Genomic DNA, 19,478 nt, shown 5'->3' with positions numbered 1-19,478 from the left:
GTGAAATAGAAGAAGAAAAAAAAAGACATGTTTGGAACTAACAACATTGAACTCTCAACGTATAAAAGGAAAATAGCCCGAATATAGTTCTTACACTCGATTGGCTTTCATAAGCTTCGAGTTCAGCCAGAAGACAAAAAGCCAAGGCCACTATAAGGATATCCCATCAAAAGCAGACACAAAAGTGTCGGGTCTAATTTCGCATAAACAAATCTGTATAAGCACTCCTTTTGTTTCCTACGCACCATATCGGAATTCTCCTGTTTTCTCTCCAGCTACACGCATATAAAAATGAAGATTGTTAATAAACTTCGTTCTATTTGTCGGCATGACATGTCTGTTTGTTTGTCTTGCTACTTTTTATTTTTTGTTCTCCTGAGAAGGAAATGTATTGAACTTATAATGACATGCGCTTGAATTGCCCTTTCCTGCTTGGAAACTTGACGCTTCACAGTATTGTATTATTACATAAGAACGTATTAATTAAATAATGCACGGAGAAGGAAAGTGATTGGTGCAGGTTGCCAGATCGCGCGCTTCTTGGGAGCCGATGATTTCTAATATGTGCCTCAAGCGACACCAACATCGCCTGGCGCTCGTCTTAATTGCCACCTTGGTTACATGCGCACCGGTTTTATCCGGGGTTTCGATATACCCGTTCGCACACCCCCACGACGACCGTAGAGTCATGAAATGCCCCCCGGGCACTCGAGGTGGCTGTGTTCACGCTGCTGTCGTTTCTTTCTCACCCCGCCCCCCTCTACACCCACAGAGAGACAGGCACCTTTTTATGTTCTTATGTGCGCGCTTTTCGCAACAGCGCCGTGAAGAATAGAGAGCAGTAGGTTTGAGGAAACGTGACAGGTACGAGGGGGCTGCGCAATGAAGCCAATGTATTGCGACCCAGATAGCAGCGCGCCGGGGGTAATCAGTTTCTCACGTGCCTATAACAAATTCGACGGTGGTTTCGCTTGGCGCGAACCGCTCAGTGCCTGATCACAGCGCGATTGGTGCGCCGAGCCATCTATTGCTCTCCCTATATACGAAGCCAAGCAGCTGAGTCATTATTTTACCTCCTGGCTTCTTTCTCTTTTTTTTCTGCTGAGGAAGGACGAAACGACTGGTATATGGATACGCCGCAATATGACAAGAATCTGTAATCGCGAGAGATAGGGCCAGCTTTTCCCTCGCGCGTTTGGTTGTATTGGTGCACAACGCGCAGATTGGCCCACGAAACTAACGAACGGGTTCCCCCCGATGACGGCAAGTAAACGCAAGATGTATTCGTGTTAACATTGATTCAATTCAATATTTTTACGGCGCACTGTGGAGCTAAACGCATCAGTGAGGAGCATTGAGATGACTCGTAGATATTATACTGGGAAAAGACAGTCGCGACAGCACCGCATTCACCTGCAGGCCGACGGGTGACTGACAATAGTCGTGCGCTCTCCAATGATTCCAAAGCGGGGAACATAAAACGCCTTGCCTCTGAAAAAGCGGCGCGCTTCTTCAGAAGCCGTGGTGACTTCAGTAACAAACGTGGGGAAAAGCGTAGATGCAACGTTTGCCTTCTTGCTTTTAAAAAGTATTTTTTTTCAGTCCCTTTTTTTTGTATTCCACTACGGTCTCGCCTAGATTGATTTGTCGTCGGTATCTCTAATGATAGGACACAGCAAACCGGCTTTTATACCACAGAATACACGGAAAGAATAGTGCGCGTACGCCTGAGTGTGTTTTGCGTAATAAAGAGATTTCTTCATGGAAGAGCGCCTGACATTCAACGGCTTTCTCGTGTTTATTTCATTTTAATTGTCCTTTTTTTTTTCGATTTCGCATGTTTGGCCTGAGAATTCTTGGGTAGCTGGATATGTGCATGAACTTATTTAGCAAGATATTTTGAACCACAAAGTAGTGACAGTACCTTCGTTCTGTGTAATAAAATTAGAATAGCCACAACATAACACATGCACCGTATAACATCAGCTCATAGGCCTCACTCGCACAGCCCGGCAATGAGTGGCCTTATTTGATTTTTTCTAATATTTAAAAATATTTTGGCTACCTCATTCTCGTGCCGTTGGGCTCCGGTACACCACAGTTGGGCATGTGTCTATTCTTGGCCAACACTCCATAATGTCTACGTGACACTGTGACCATGTGTCCCACTGTGACCTACATGCCACTGTGACCTACGTGCCAATGTGACGTACGTGACCATTGAATCCTTAAATGCATTTTCACATGCACCACACCTCTCTGGATACATCATCTGCACTACCTGCTACGAACACGTGCTGTCCTATCCGCACTGGGAAACGTCGAACACGACTCTCGTCTGTAGTGCTCGTACTATGCGTGCGATGTGACGTGTCATGGTGCGTCTCCCTTTTCTCTTTCTTTTCCTGCATGCTTCCTCTTGTCGTTCCGTTTATTAACAGCGGAGCTGTTTAAGTTCTTGGTTAGGCCGCGTAGTGCGAACAAAAAACTGCGCCTGGCGATGACGTCACCGCGCGTTTCCTCGCACCAGCTGGTGCGAGGCGTTGCTAGGTGACACACGTGACGTGATCGCTCGGCGAGGTTACCACCTTCTTCCAGGCTACCCTCGCCACAGCGTGAGGCACCGCCGACGTAGCCGGAGTTCGTCGGCGTGCTCCGGCTGCAGCCGGCGTCGAGATTCAACATGCTGCATTTCGCGCCAGCCTCGTCACCCAGAATGGACCGCATCCGCGTCTCCTTAAGCAATATGGGCTGGTGGATAGCCGTGATTATGGAAGGCGCGAAAACCGATCCCTCTATAGTCCAACGTGTGCGCCGCGCCGCGCCGCCTAGACGCATGCGCATTTTATACGAAACTAGGAGTTTCAGGATGACACCAAACTGCAAACTCGCTGCACATGCCGCCACCAGTATCCATCAGCCCATCTTGCTCGACGAGACCCGGATGTGGTCCATTCTGGGTGACGAGGCCGGTGCGAAATGCAGCATGTCGCATCTCGACGCCGGCTGCAGCCGGTGCACGCTGACGAACGCCGGATACGTCGGCGACGCCTCGCGCCGGACTATAGAGTGCTGCGTTTTCGCTGGAGTGGCTTGCCCGTGCCGAGCGCGCTCGCGCGTCAACGCTACGTCGGACTATAAAGTGGCCGTTAGAAGACTCGCGCCGACCCCGAGTATCGTCCCGATACTCGGGGTCGGCTAAGTTTGGCTGAGAACTAGTCAAGCCAAACCAAGTTAAGCAAAGGAAAGCAAAGACAAAGCTAAGAACCAGTCAAGCCAAACCAAGTTAAGCAAAAATAAAGCAAAGACACATCTAAGAACCAGCCAAGCCAAATCAAGTTAAGCAATGGAAAGCAAAGTTAAAGGTAGGGAAGGGCCACCAGCTTCGATGTTTGCCCAGTCTTCGCACCACTGAGCGTGAAGCTGCCCCTAATTTTTTCTCTCTTCTTGTTAATCTTGTGACCATGGTGTTCCTTTCTGGGTACAATAACCTGCTTCTCTTTCTGTATCTGCGTGTGTGATCTTTACATTTATATGTGCATGACACAAGATAACATGTTTCGCCCTCAACACCCGCAGGGGTATGTAAGGCTGGCAGGCAGAGAAATACCTCCAGCTTTTCACTAAAGCCAGAAACTCTCTCTCTCTTCCTCTCACTCTCTTAATTACCAAAGAGAAAAAAAAAAAACGAAATGAAAAGAAAAAGAACAAACGTGCGTTTCTTCTGTCTCTGCTATTGCCTTCACTAACGTTTGTGTCTTCTTTTTTTCTCTTACCAACATTAACAGGCGACCCCAGAAACAAGTAAAAAGAAGATACAATCGATTGACCGGCTAGGAGAACGACCAGAGTTGAATAAAAACGAGTGCTCGCATTCCTGAAAGCGCCGTGGCCGCGTTGCCCGAACTCGAAACCAACGCGACGAAAGTTTCCCTAAGGCCAGAGGCAGCCTGCGGTTTGGCGTGGCTGGCAATTAGCGTGCGCAAGCCCGCACACTCCTGGATACGCAATACAGGTATTTAATTCAGCTCCCGACTCTAAGCGTTCACTTTTCCTTCTTCTTTCTGTTTATTGCTGCGCGTTTATTGCAACACGACCCACACCTTTTCGACGCCTGCGTTAATTAACGCAAGCACCCGCTCACAATACTTTGTGAGGCAAAGATTAATGAATAAAATGAGCGATGACTTGCGGCTATACCCGTAGCGGCACCTTTGCGGGTCTTTGAAGTTCAATCGCGAGTCTTATAGTTTTCGGTTTGCTGGTGGTGAGTATGTGGGGAGAAGGACACTGACATACTTTAATTCAGAAGAAAAGTTAACTGAAAAAAGTATATTTAATACAAATTAGCACACATACGGCAGGTCTGAACAGGACAACGCCTTTCCTGTAACTTTGTTGAACTTTGTTGAACTAAGATGATGTAACCAAGTAACTTTGTTGAACTAAGATGATGAACATCAGCACGCATGCACCTTTGCCACGAGCTCGCGCTGCCTAATGACTCGTTAGTTTTTTTTTACTGGCCGTGTATTTATACTACTGGTTGCTTTCGGGACAAGCAGTCATCATACAATTATTACATGCACATGACTCAGAGAGAACTTGAGGTGTTGGTTTTAATACTGAAGCCATTCCGCCACTCCGCTGTCTATATCACGATCTCCACTCGATTTCAGTGTTGGTTGTTAGTACTTGATCATAGCAGTAGAGCGAGTAAGGAAGAAATAAGTTATAGGAGACAGGCAGGGAGGTAGCGTAGCCCGGTTAGCTACCCTGCACTGGGGACGTATTGAGGGGCGTATACAGAGCCTCCTAGGTGGTGCACGTCCTTGGAGAAGGCCAAGAGTGAGTTTGTATAGAATGAGCCATTCGGAATCCACCGATACGGTCGCTGGTCTAATCAATGAAATACAAAATACCACACGCAGAGTGTTGCGCCTTAGCCTAAGAACGCTAATTATATTTCCTGTTTGATTCCAAGAGTGCCGTTTTCGGAAGGCATGAGCATACTAACGTTTTCTACTTTTCTAAACTGTTTCAAGCGAAAGAAACAACATGGCAGTTTATACAGTTTAGTTATCGAGTTCGTAAAGGTCACCGGCTAATTGTTTCCTCGGCTTATGGCGGAATCGTTTGGAAACTCTTCAGAGACGCACTCCTCGACGACGCAACGTACAGCGGTGATCGAGACAGCCCCCGGCTCTTCCTCCATGAACTTTGGCTTGACTCGAGGCTTCACCCAGTTATACGCTTCAGGTACGCGGTATACGCCCGCTATATCGAGATTCGTCGATGCTCGAACCGTTACACCATACAAACGGCTTTTATGAATGGGTGAACTGAACATTGGCGTGAAGATCGCTTCGTACGCAATGATCGAGCCGATGTCTGCATTTTCGCCATGCAGTTGTTGAATGCTCGTAGCCCAGTTGTCACGCAACATACTTCTGAGCGGCTGCGCGAATCTAGCTCTCGACACCTGCCGACGACATCCTTATTTGCGCACGAAAGTTGGCCACAGTAAACGCACGCATCTGGCCTCACGAGGCCCGGGAGAGTGTACACATAACGTGGTGAGGCGCTGAATTTCGCTCGTAGCGGTCTGCCCCGCGTGCGCCGTCGTTATGTGACGCACGGCCGCTGCCGCGTGCGCTTGTTTTTCCATTTCGTGCTTCTCGTATATGGCCCTGCATCTCGTTTGCTCAGCACCATAACAACGATCCGATGCAGCCAGCAGCAGGCTCAGCAAAGGCTGCCGTCCGGTCCGCTCCTTGTGTGACTTCCCATAAACTTCGATTTGGATATACATTGGGGCCCTCGTATGTTAGAGCCAAGTAAAACGCGCATTCAGCCTGGGCTGCCGAATACCCATGGACAGCAATGCTGCAGTTGCTGCCACGTGCCTCGTCGCTTCTAGTTATTACATCTTGAATGGAATATTGGGCTTGTATAACGCTGTCGTACCTCGAAAAAGCAGAATGACTCGTAACGTTCCAGCTGTTGCCTTGGCGACGACTCGTTAAATGCGCTCCTGTTGGCAGTCCACGGGTGTGAAAGATTCCCGCGGCGGCCGACAACGTCAACAAGTTGGTATGGCTGCCGCGAAATATACTAGCAAACTGAAACACGTGTGGGCAGCGTGACACTTCTATATATCATAAAAGGCCATTCGGAAGGGCAGAACTGGAATATTGCGAAACGCGCAGACGGACATGTATTGCTCTTTCATAATCACTATTGCACCGGTCAGAGTTGCTGGCAATAATAAACCTGCGAGAATAACCCTGCCCAAGCATGGCAACGCTGTCGTTGGTTCTTACTTGCTCTCAAGGAGACGGTGATGGAGCGGTCCTACCAGCCGAACGCTAAACAGAGAACGCAACGCTCGCGTAGAGTAAACATTTATTATACAAATGTAGCCGTATGTTTATTTGCTTGAGTAGTAACAAAGATGACAAGAATTTCGAACTTATTAATTATTGCGCGTTCGAGTAAATAAGGCAGTGCGTGGATCATTCCTCGGTTGCGGGGGGCGCCGCATGCAATCGCCTCGTGCTCGCCTGTTTGCCGACTCATTGCCCGTGTTTCTTCGGTGTGCAGGTACACTAGGTAGTTTCTTTAATACCAACATAATACCTTTAATACCCCTCGCAATAATGCCAATGGCGCTGCCAGTTTTGTTTGAATAAACAATAAACAATAAACATCCAGGGCAGCGATCGAGTCTACAGGAGGAAGGTTATATTGGCGTGGCGTATGGACCGGTCGTTCGGATGACGGCTGAGAGTTCCGTGTGGATGGCAACACACGTGCAGACACGCTAAGCAGAGGTTCGCGAGGGATCATGTCAACTCTCGGTCATTCAGTTTCGGAAGCACTATTGCTTTTCTGCTGTATAATTCCCAGCGCGATGCCTCCACTCAGGCGACAAGTATTCTATAGAGCTTAGACAATGAACATCCTCTGCCCGCAACGAGCAGCAAGGAGTATATATTTTACAAAGTTATCTTCTGAGAATACGCTCCTCCACAACAGCGCTGGCCCAGGAGCGATGAGCGACTGCAAGTCTGCGCAGTGTGCCAGAATAATTCATTATAGGATGTACGTGCTTTCGCAAGGGAGTTTCTCTCGATTTGGAGACACTTAGGCAAAGAATCAAGGATAGCACGTCCTACGTGCTCTGGCGTGTCTAAACACGCGGTGAAACACCGGCGGTACAGCGATAAGATTGTCTTCAAAGAACTCTTCCTCAACTCACACGTGGATGATCATCGTTTCTCATGCGCTTCTTCTTCTTCACACTTTCCGGTCATGAAGCTGCAGCGCGTGATGGCGGCCGTCTCGTCGCTGGGATCCAGTTATTAATGTATGCGCCGTGCTATAACGGCCAGTCGTGCCTCTAGGAATTACGTTCGGAGTCACGGCAAATTCGAATCAAAGCGACATTACTGCGCACGCATTACGTACTCCGTGCGTGATGATCGAGAATGCACCCTTGCACACGACGCTCATTTCGTCTCGGCTTTCTCAGGCGGGAGAAAAAAAAATTATCACCAGCAAAACTGGCGTCGAATACAGGCTCGATGTTGTACCCTGTTTAGAATAAGGAAAGACTGAACGAAAGTGTAACAGAGCCAAATGTGAGAGTCGGTTATTCGCGTCTATATACGACGAATGTGCATGCCGTTGCGGGAAGGGAGAAGGCGAGGACGGATTGATTTCCTGGTTCCTCGTATAAACATATGCAGCGTGAATAACAATGATGAAAAAAAAAAGTTGTCGCAGTTTCGCCTGAAAGGTGAAGCATCAATTGCGATAGCAAACTTGTAGAGAGCTATACGGAGTAATGATATTAGCTTTATTAGCTGTATAAACTTGGACATGCAGCAGCATCGGCAACACGCAGAACTGTTATCGACGCCATCGGCGTTTTGCCCGCGTTCGCTCAAAATGCGTGCGGCGTTGGTGACTGTTGCCGGAGCCTTTGATATAAATAAGCACTTCGTGCCGCAGCTAAACGTCGCCTCCCTTCCCTCCCCCTCCCCCACGGCCTCTCGCGCGCCGGAAGAAGGCGCGTTTGCTCTACATATATGGTGATTGTAAAGGAGAATGATATAAATAGGCACTTGGTGCCGCAGCTAAACGTCGCCTCCCTTCCCTCCCCCTTCCTTCCCTCCCCCACGGCCTCTCGCGCATCGGAAGAAGGCGCGTTTGCTCCACATGTATGGTGATTGTAAAGGAGGAAAGAGACGCCTACTTCTGCAGCCCTTAAGCAAGCAGAGCGCGGAACGCGCGTTTGTTCTCCGCCGTGCGTTCACTCCCCGTGAAAGAGCGCGTCCCTCGCGCCCTTTCACTCGCACTTACAGCGTTCGGCGGCGCGCGGTCACGATTTCATCTCCATTGACGTCATACGGAACCTCACGGCGACGGCGACGGCGACGGCGATGGCGACGCCGACGGCAGAAATCTGCTTTTGAGTGTCCATATAATTGCTATCGCAATAAAAGACAGAAAAAATAAAATAAAAACAGACCAGGTGACCGGCTCCGGGTTCCCAGCTTGTCCGACCCGCGATGCGTGACTGATTGCTGGCTAGCATGTTGGCGCTGACGAAAGCGCGCACTCCGGTCCACGTGAGATTTTGTGGCCGTCCGGGGTGCAGCGCACTCTTCTTTGGGCGTGGAAGTCTTGCCACGCGTGTTCTTAGTGCGTGCGTTTCCGCCTTCAACTTATTGCTTAGGAGCAGGGTATAAACTGAGCTAGTTGATCATAGTTCCTATTGGTGTTGCCTCCAATCAATTAAAAATTCAGCGCTGGTTGAAGACGAATAAACGGACACGTGCGCTGAATTTTCGACTTCAACTTTTTGTTCGTCCGCTTAATGGCTTTCGGATCTCGCTGCGCCGTAATGGGGTGAATTATTCGTAATTCTCAACAAATCTGCGTAATGGGCCAACGTCCGGCCAAGGGAAACACACCGGAGCATTGGTCGTAAATTATACGACGTGTCGAGATTGACTGAGCGCTTGCATTATGCGTTATTCTTTGCCGCTTACACTGGGTTGACCGCGAGAGAGAGAAGCCCTAACGCAAGGTGTCCCTGTTGACGGGAGTACACGACCGTGGTCGATATCCTACAGGGCCAAGCTCAGAGCATGGCGAAACTACAGATTTCTATTCCCGCTCCATCGCTCTTTCTTTCAGTTGTCTTTAAAACAATTAGCTGTTACCGGGTCTGCGGAGTCATCATGTGCATCTGTTATAGGAGCTAAACGTTTCCACGGTTTTCAAGAAATAAAGCCGCACTGGTTCTGCAAACCACCGACACCGCATTGCATATAAACACGCATAGGGGAGAAGCCAAAATATTCGTGCATAGTGTACTTTTACGTACGCATTATGCGCCATTGAGATTAACATTCCCGACGCATTAGAGTGTACGTTAAGGATTGTGTGCTGAACTAGTTGTTTACGCAGAGCGCGTGATTTACGATGTATGCGCTGGGTGTTTGGGGCAGGGCTTATGCCTATAGTAATCCACAGGCTGGCGTGTAATTACCGTTGCGTGGGCGCTTCACTGACCACTAACTCTCTGTCCCTGACAGAGACACAGCGTGGTCGCAGTATCCGTTCTCCAAGCAGAATGTGAACGGCTGGCTGGCCGTCGCGGACGCAAGCCTACCGCGCCAACAGCGGAGCGGTAAGCATCGGGGATGCAAGACAACCGGATACACCATTATACGGGCGATTTCGCGCGGCAGACTTATTCACAGGCGGGCGAGCTAATTGGCGCCTTCGCCAAGTTCTGTCCCAGTTAGCACACACCGCCACTCTGGTCTTTGTTATTTCTGCTCCAGGAACGAAATGCTAGAAGTTAATCATGTTGCCCAGGAGAACGTTTGCTTTTGTTTTCGTGCTTAACGTTTGTTAAGCTCTACAGCAATTTTGGGGCTTTCGTGAGTGTCATACTTCAATGGAATTCGGTAAATTCAGTATTAAATTAATAGTGTCCAACGTCTGAAAGTAACACCAGGAGCAACCGCTCGGAGTTCTGCAACCTGTGCTTAAATCTAAGCATGGGCGGAAGTTTTAGCGTTTCGTGCCTTCGCCGTCGCGAACGAGAGTCCTTTGGGGAAGTTAAACCTCGCTACGCTGAAAACTCACAATCTGCATTAAAGCTGTCAAACACAGAATCATCTGTTAGGTAATAGGGTTAACTCAAATCTATCGTATCTAATTTACTTCTTTCTCTGTAATTACAAAGAAAGTACACTTGACGATTATTTTGAATAAGAGAAATCATGCAGATTGTTTTTTTTAATTTTTTTTCGGAGAGCAGCCATGGAAGAGCTGGGCGTACGAAGAAAAACCTTGCCTCCGAACTTTTTCAAACCCCGCACCTGGAGAACTCGCGGACTCCACGCAGCGCTTGCCGTCTTTCTGGCACCGAAACGAAGTACACCCGGTCGTGCACTGATTATATAGGTGTCGACAAGGCCAAATCGTGAGCAAGGCGGCTCGAGTCAATAGCCCGCGCACGCTAAGTGCCAGAACCAGCTGATGAATCTGCGACTAACGGAGGCACCTTCACACAGAGATCGATTACAGGTTGTGCCCGCCGCTTTCACGAAGAGGCTCGGAGATCGTGAGGACCCCGTCGTTGCAAAACGCCCCTGCCGTTCGTATGGTTCGTTCTCGGAGAGTATAGGTGTGCGCGTAGCATGCCCCGATGGCGCGGCGTTGGCGTTAATAGGACGGCTTTAACTGATCGTCCTGCTCGTCTTTTTTTTTTCTGAGAAACCCGCGGGCGATCGTCAGAGTCGAGGCCTCCCCGCGGAAAGGCTCTACGTCTTCGTGTCCCAACGCTCCAACCTCCTCGGCCTTCTAAAAGTGAGTTGAGGGTGATGGATGCGACTCGTTTCCCATACGCGACCAGCGTTTGCGAATCATGCCTCGGTCTCTCGGCCCCATCTTCTCTCCCTAGTGTTCTCCTGCTCCTCTTGCCTTCTTACTGCTTTTATCGACTGGCAATCATGGCGACGAACACGTCGACGACAGCGGCCCTCGGAGTATATGGGAGATTGCCTTCACGACAATGCCGGTCCCTTTAGTTGACGCACGTTCTTTAATATTGCAGCTCACGAAAGCTGGGCTCCCTTATTATGGGTATACCCATCGCCTCCGGCTTTTCTTTTGAGGCCTTTGTTGCGTGACTGTCCTAGGCTGTGCACGGGCGCACAGAGGCGCGCATGCGCTATCCGGGTTTGATGATGTGTGCGATCCCGTATATAAAATTGAATGTCTCAACGCTGCAACAGAGGTGCTGTACAGGGTGGGTTAACGACGTGGCTTCACAACTAGTTCGCACACGTCTACCATGGCGGATACGAAGAGGGAGAGAGGGAGAAAAAAGCAGGAAAGAAAGACCGAATACTCCGGCGAAAAATGACGAACTTGCGTTCTTTGCTTTGTTTCGTCATATACATCGACCGGAACCTTATATCAGCTGGAACGCGGGTTATCTACGGCCTTCTTTAGCAAGCCAACACGAACGAAACGAGAGTTTAGTAGTACTCAGACGCGTGGCTACGTTTATCTTTTACCACACGCTTTACTTAGAATTGTCTTTCGTGCACCGCGTAGCCGACGCGCTTTTGCTATAGCAGTTGGTCATGGTAACAGCAAAGCTAGAAGCTTTTTTCTACAACGTACAGCTCTGCTCGGAAGGATCATCTTCGCTACCCTCCTCTGCTTATATTTGAACTAACAAGTCAGTGACCGAACTCCTTCGGCCGACCTCCTCTCGTTTCTTCGAGTAAAGCTTATTCCCTCCGGCTGGGAACGGCTGCGTTGTCATGGCAATGTGTAGACTTAAGGAGAACTACAGCGTGTGCGCGCTCTGTTTGTCTTTCTATTCCATCTTGTGAAATGACTCAAGGCGTGATATCCGACAGGATCAGTCGCACAAATTGAACCTTATGCCTTTTTCGACGACGCATGGAGTCAGCAAGGCAGCGGAGAAAGAAAGGCACTGACAGTCAGGAGCACGAGCGTTCGTTTTCGCAACGCGTAGCATAGCAACTCACTCTTTTCAGAGGCCGTATTGGCGGTGCAGATGCAGCGCACGTCTCCGATACATACGCGTCGATGAGATGTGAATGAATTGAAGCAGGGGCATGCCTTTATGTTATATAACTAGACTCTACTTTTATGCGCTCGGGTGATTTATTCTGTACAATTACCCCCCCCCCCCTTTTTTTTTTTTCTTCTTTCAGAATTCCCCTGGAGTTTATACGTACACCGTAGAAATTGCAACAAAAAGTGAACAATATTGGTGAAATTATAATTGTAAGTTCTATTGAAGGCGCATGGAGGTTCAGACGTAGCTGCACGTGCCTCTAAGGATTGGAAGGCTGACAAGCAGCTTATTATTGACGTAATAATTGCGTTTATAACTTTAATTTCTATTTTGATCTCTTACCATACTGAGTGACATTCCTCGACACAACGCCAAACATTTCAGTTCCTCTACTAATATAAGAGGGCGCGAACTTCGATGTCCTGCCTCATACGCTTTACTTTTCTCTTCACTGTATTCTTTTCGCTTTTTCTACCTCAGTGCAGGGTAGCCGACCGGGATCTGTGCCTGGTCAACCTTCCTCTCAAAAGTATTTTATCCGTCTCGATCCCTCTAAGAACAAGTTAACTGCGTGAATGTTGAGGAAGCGTAAATAAATTTACAGAGGAATAAAGATGTGTTAGAGCGCAGATATCAGGTGCTACCTAAGTCACGACCGTTGGTTCACTGTTGTCGTAAAAAAATTAAAAACCAGAAAGAAAGAAAAAGAAGCGTGCTATTGTTGCATTCCACCGGCACTAACGTAATGGGACAGAAACTTGGAGGATAACAAATCCCTAGCTTCTTCTGAAGCTAGGGACTTCGCAGCGAGCAACGGAACGAAAATAATTGTTGGCAAAAACACAGCGCAAGAAAGACACGGACACGAGAAAGCGAAACGCACACAGCGCTGTCGCTCTCTCGTGTCCGTGTCTTTTTTGCGCTGTGTTTTTGCCAATGAATCACCAACACGCCCAAGCTTCCACGTGAAAATAATTGGCATAACGTTAAGAGACAGGAAGGCTGTGGTGTGTCTTAGAAGGCGAATGGCGGTAGCCGATAACTTAGTGGAGATAAGAGGAAGAGATTCGCTGTTCCAAGCTCTGCGGAGTCATCGTGTGCGTATAGTATAACATGTGAAACGTTTCCCAGGTTTTAAAGAAATAAAGCCGCATTGGTTCTGCAGTGTGGAATATCTTACAGGCAGTCCGAACTATCATGCACGAAGATTTAAAATGGTTTGTCTGGTTCTTGCACAGCAAGCATAGCGGTCTTACGAGCCTCTCCCAAGCAACGCACCCCTACAAAGCCGGACGCCTGGCCGGGGGAGTGCTTGTGCCCATCTTAACAACTGGCGGGTGTCCGGCGGTGGGGATCGAACCACACACCTACCGCAGCTGAGCCGGGCGTCCTACTCACTAGGCCACGGTTGCGGGGCTTCGAGCGGCTAGTCGCGCGGCAATATTGCGTGTATTCGCGGGCTTCTTTCACGCTCGGAAAAACACCCTTATGTAGCACGTATTGAGCGACAGAAATCTGTATCGGCAGTTTTTAATGTTGCTCCACATTTTCCTCATTGTCACTTTTCACTTAATTATAATATTTTAGAAGTTGATTAATTAATTAAGGCTAATTATGTAATTAGGCGGAATGCAAAAAAAAATAATCTGAGTATCTCCAAGCGATGGCAAACGACATTACCTTGGTTTTGCCCAGCTACGCGGAATCTGCATATTTTTAAATCTTGGTGGATGTCTCTGCCCAGAAAAAATAGGAAACTTTTGCCTTGAATGCGTTTGCCATTTATGAATTTGAGCCAGAACTTACATACGCGTATCTTTTCTGTCACTGACGTCAGTCAGAAGCAGTGGGCCACTATTACCTGTGATTGTATATAATAAGGTTATCGTCACTTGTGGCAGTGCATCGATGGAAATTACGGTGATAACCGTATACGACTGATACACGCGCATAAATAGGCCTTCATCTGTGCCATGGTAATGGCGCACGTTTGCTTGCCGTGAAGCTGGGCTATCACGCTTACACTCGAGAGAACAGCTTCAACGAATACTGCAAGTACGTTGCGTGTACGGGAGCACAAAGACGACATTCGTAATTCTCACTGATCACGCATGACTGCCAATGACCTTTGTGGAGTTAGAAATGTGTTGTAGCGGCAGCACGCGCTCACGGTGATATAACGTGACGGGTAAATGTGTACGCCGCGAACCTAACGGCGTTGTCCAAACATACCTCACAGCTTGAAAAGGAAAAACATATGTAAAGTTATCCGAGCAGAAAAGCAAAATACGGGAAGCAATCTCGCTTATTTTACAGACGTGCGAGAAAAAGGAAGCAAACTGGAGACTACCGAAAGCACACAAACGGTACCGCGCAGAAAAACAGGGTGACTGCGGTTTTGGCAATGCAACGCGCTCACAATGCACCACGCTTCCTCCGTACCGTGCGCCCACATGGGCAGCGAATGGGTCAGCGTGATTGCTGGAAATTATTGGTCTTTGGCTGTGGCTGTCGATAGCTTGCCGCACCGTGCCGTGGGATAATAATGGGGCGTTCGCAGCACATCATGAATACGTTTTTGATGTCGTCGCACGCGAATAAGCGGGTTGTTGAAGCAAGCGGGTGCCCGCTATACAGTTTGCCCGAAGCGTGCCCAGAGCGTTCAGGTTCGTGCAAGCGACTTGGGCGCGCTGGCTTGAGTAGTGCCGCACTTGTTCTAGAAGCAAGAATGCTCGACACACGAGAATAAGAATTAAAGAAAGAAAAAAAAAAACACCAACAAAAAGAAAAACAACAACAGTGAAATGGAATTATGCTTGGAGCTATTATTCCATGAGAGGCGATGGTCAGTAAAGTGCTTGAGGCGCACGGACGCTTGCAACGGTTTGACGCGGAAAACGGAGAATGAATCATGTTTGGAATGCGCGCGAGGCCTTAAAGAAGAGCCACTGCAACGAAATTTCACTTTGACTAAGTTGTTTATACATTATTAGCCTATACTACTGAGTCAATCCTGGCAAAGCTGCAGGGCCGGTGTTTGTGTAATTTTTTTTTTTTAAATAACAGCCTTTCAATGACACCAGCTTAGCAGATGACGCGTGCACCTGGTGGATGTGACCCAAATTCCAGAACATTACTTCCGAGATTTCTAGTGCGCCGCGAGCGCCCATCTTATTTCGGAGGTCATGCATAGGAGCCACGCTGGTTCTCAGCATCCTAGCTTCCGCGTCATTTCCTGCCATCGGTAATGGCAGATTTTCTGTTAGTTGCGGTGTCGAAACGTTTTTTTTTTTTGTGAGCTTTTCGTGACGCATTCACTCGTACTTCAAACGTAAGATTTTGAGGTCATCTTTACACTTCTGTCGTCAGACCTCGACTATAAAGAAAGAAGCACGGCTTGAATCCATTAGCTTAATGCACTGTTTATCAAAGTGAGTTGCGCTTTTTCGATATTCCTGCGCAGAGAGCGGTACGTGACGTACACGTGTCACTTTCTCGCTCGGTGTTCTGAGCGACGCACCTGCAGATTTGCCTCTTGCACTTTGGTATTCTTTGAGCACGCTGCGTTTCCCAAAATCACTGTGTAGAAACTTTTTTTATTATCAGTTTTAATCCTCGAGATGACTAATAGCGCAATAGGAACAGATTGTCACCTATGACGTCATGTTGTGGCGGCCGAACCGCATGGCGTGAAGTTTCGCAACCAAGAAGGAACACCTTTTATAAACTTCCAGTGGTCCATTGATACATATAATATGCCTGCTAGTTGTTGTGCAAGTAGGCCTTGCTGCACACAATACAATTAAAATTTTGAAATCTGTTTGCTACACCGCTGGATAATCCTTGCAAACTCAGCAAATCAAATGAGAACCTGTGCTGCGCCAGCCGTGTCTTCGTGTCGAGCTGTTACAATCCGTTAGTCTTCATGTGCTCAGTGGTTGCTGCTTGGTTGCTGTCCTCCTCACAACGACACAAGGCGATGTTCAAGCAAGCGTGCCGTAAGTTATAAGCCTTTCTTCTTTGCAGATTTTTTAAATGAAAAAAGTTACGAAGCACGGAAACATACGAAGACGAGTGAACGTACCAGCTTCGTCCACATCGGACGACCTCGTGGACCTCGCTTAATATTTAGGGGCTCAATGGAAACACCGTGGAAGCGATTGGCGGTGATACGGAACTAGCTCCTAAGATTAGCATCAGATCTAAATAAAGAGAAATTGATGATGCCGACGCGGTAATAATTAGCATTTCGGGACGATCGGTAGCATCGCGACGGGTTCACGACTGTGCATTCGTGGAGCGACCGCAAACAACGTTCAAGCGCTCAGAAGAAGGTTGACTGTGCGCTCGTACGCGATGGGGTGAGCCGGGCGCTGACCGTAACCATGACCTGCGATACCTTGCGCAGAGCAGCCTATACCTTCCTTTCTCCGTGAGTGCACCGTGCGTATTTCCATTCAAAAACAATCAGTGTCCTGTGGCAACTAGCACTATAATACCGGTGGTTCCCCTCCGAATAGATGGCGCCATACGTGCTGCCTGCAAAGCGATCGCTTCTTTCACTTCCTCGTTTGCGATGAGTATAAATGAGATCGACGCGATGATTACGGTCAACGATGTTGCTACGCGGCTGAAAGGCTCTTCGATGATCATGTCCGGCGGCTCTCCGGATGGGCTGGTCACGTGAGCACCTCTTTACGCCAGCGGGAGCATCGCTGCAGACTCGAGCGGCTGGTCTATACGAAAGAACGAAAAACATGCATGTGCCTCGCGGGCATGCGGTGTACGCATACTTCTCATGTAAAACAATCGACTTCTCTGCACATTCTTGTAAAATACAGTGTATGCATTGTGCAAGACATTCATGTGTAGAAAGGTGAACGTGCGCAGGTTTGCGAAGACAAGCCGCTTGCGCGAAGCATGCTAATCGCAAGTAAATGTTCCTATGGCAAAAAAAAAAAGAAAAAAAAAATCTCGCGCAAGCGGCAGTAAGTTTCAGAGCTGCAAGTTATCGAGCGAAGAAAGAGTGACGCTTGCGTAAAGCTGTTTCCGCTTGTCCGGTGGTTATCTAATGTGCGGTAACATTCCATCGCTTCCGCGAACCCTTTCGACTGTGTGAAAATTTACTCAGCGGTAAAGTGGTTCCTCAAGCGTTCCATGAACGACGTGTTGTTGTTTATGAATGATGTGCGTTGCCTGCTGCTTTGCATTGTGACGGCTTCACTTTTTTTTTTGAAGCTATTAAAAAAATCTTCGCCCGTACAGATCGCGCATTTAACGTCCACTTGCACAGTCGGCGAGGTGCGCAGCGATATCTTAAATGTCTGCGCGCAATACCACAACCACACAAAGACACATGGACAGAAGGAGCGCAAGTTACCGAGTTTATGGCCGTCTTCGCGTCAAAGTGCATACATCGGCGCACTTTGTAGTGCACTTGCGCAGGATGAAGGTGAAAGGAATCAAAAATAGGGCAGAAATGCTCTAAGCAGAGCATTTGAAAAAAAAAAAAAAAGCAATCGCCGCCTCAGCACTCGGTACAGATGATCAACCAGCGCAGCTGAAACGTGCGGCCCCGGTGTTTATCACTGGGTTAATCCCGACGGTAGATTAAAGTCTTTCTTAAGGGGGGACGTGGCTTTGAAAATCAACTTCCTGATTTCTTCATGGATTTTGATGAAAATTGGCACAAATGTTTAGAATGTCTCCCTGATACTTCCATAAAAGTTTCAGAGTGATACCTTGAGAACATTTTATTGAGCAGAATTTTTCTCTCTTGAACTTTCTGGAGGGCCTGGAGAGCTTAAAAAACATGATGGAAGGCTCGTTGAGTATTGACTGCATAGCTCAATGCGTGCTGAAGGTCGTGACAGTCTTACTTTTTTTTTTCGCAACACAAATTTTTTAGATAGTCATTTTTCAAGTTACCTTCGCACCAAGCACACTTTCGGGGTGAACGAATAGCCACGCCATAAATTTATAAAATGTCAAGATAAAAATGCGAGACTGTCTCGACCTGCACTGTAGTCCAAGGAACGTGACAAAAAAAAACAGAATCAAAATAGGCTAAACGGTAACGAAGAAATCAGCTCCAGAAACTGAGCAGAAAGGCGAAAAAAACAGTTTTGAGAAAACGGCTCTCAAAGTTGCACCTTCTCTTCAGTTCTCTAAAACGCACCAAAGTTGTAATCTTTGATGTGTTTTGTGACGTGGGGCTTCTTGGACATGTGGCCTCTGGTCTGCTGAGCCTTCGTTCTGCCTTTTTCATGTTTGTATGGCATTCTTTACTGCTGCTCTACAAAGAGCATGGTGCCTGGGTTTCAAACCAAGTGAGGTGCAGAACTATGTGGGCATAAATATACAGTAGTTCTAGCGTTGTATCTGCAGACTGCCTCATTGATAGCAGCCTATAGTGCAGTCAGTGAGGCATTGTTTTCTTTGGTAGAATCGACCATGTTACTGAATGAAGGCTCTCAGCAGCCTTCTGAATCATCTTCCATTGACAATGGCTATGGAGGTTAGGAGAGCCACTGATAGATAGGCAGCAATGCAGCTGCTAGGTGCTTTCCAGCCTGTACTTTTTGTATCATGCCTCACTTCTACAGCCAGGTGTCTGTGCCAGCCCAAGTGGCCTAGTGAACAGAGCTCATGATGAGGTTCTCTTTATGAAGGGGTGGTATGATAGGTATTATTACTAGATATCGTGGCATTACGATAACAGAGTCGGCGCGCGATGTGCTAAGTCGCGGGTCGATCCGAGGTGCCGATGTGCGAAATGCCTGGTCGCGGGTCCGCGGAATAGACGCTCGACGAGCTTAGTCGCGCAGTCCGAGGTGCCGATGCGCGAAATGCCTGGTCGCGGGTCCAAACGCTCGGTAAGCTCAATCGCGCAGTCCGAGGTGCCGGCGCGCGAAATGCCTAGCCGCGGGTCCGAGGAATAGACGCTCCAGGTGTCGACACTCCATGAGCGATGTGCCGACACGGGAAATGCCTAGCCGCGGGCTCGAGGAGTCGACGCTCGAGGTGCCGACGCGCGAAGTGCCTAGTCGCGGGTCCGAGTCGACACTCGATGAGCGATGTGCCGACGCGCGAAATGCCTAGCCGCGGCCTCGAGGAGTCGATCCTCGATTAGCTTAGTCGCACAGTCCGAGGTGCCGACGCGCGAAATGCCTAGCCGCGGCCTCGAGGAGTCGATCCTCGATTAGCTTAGTCGCACAGTCCGAGGTGCCGACGCGCGAAATGCCTAGCCGCGGCGCCGACGCGCGAAGTGCGTAGCCGCGGGTCCGAGGAGTCGACACTTGTTGAGCGATGTGCCGACGCGCGAAATGCGTAGCCG

This window comes from Dermacentor silvarum, chromosome 8, assembly GCF_013339745.2.
Source record: "Dermacentor silvarum isolate Dsil-2018 chromosome 8, BIME_Dsil_1.4, whole genome shotgun sequence".
NCBI lineage: Eukaryota > Metazoa > Arthropoda > Arachnida > Ixodida > Ixodidae > Dermacentor > Dermacentor silvarum.
The sequence above is the reverse complement of the archived record's forward strand: the minus strand, read 5'-3'. Positions refer to the sequence as shown.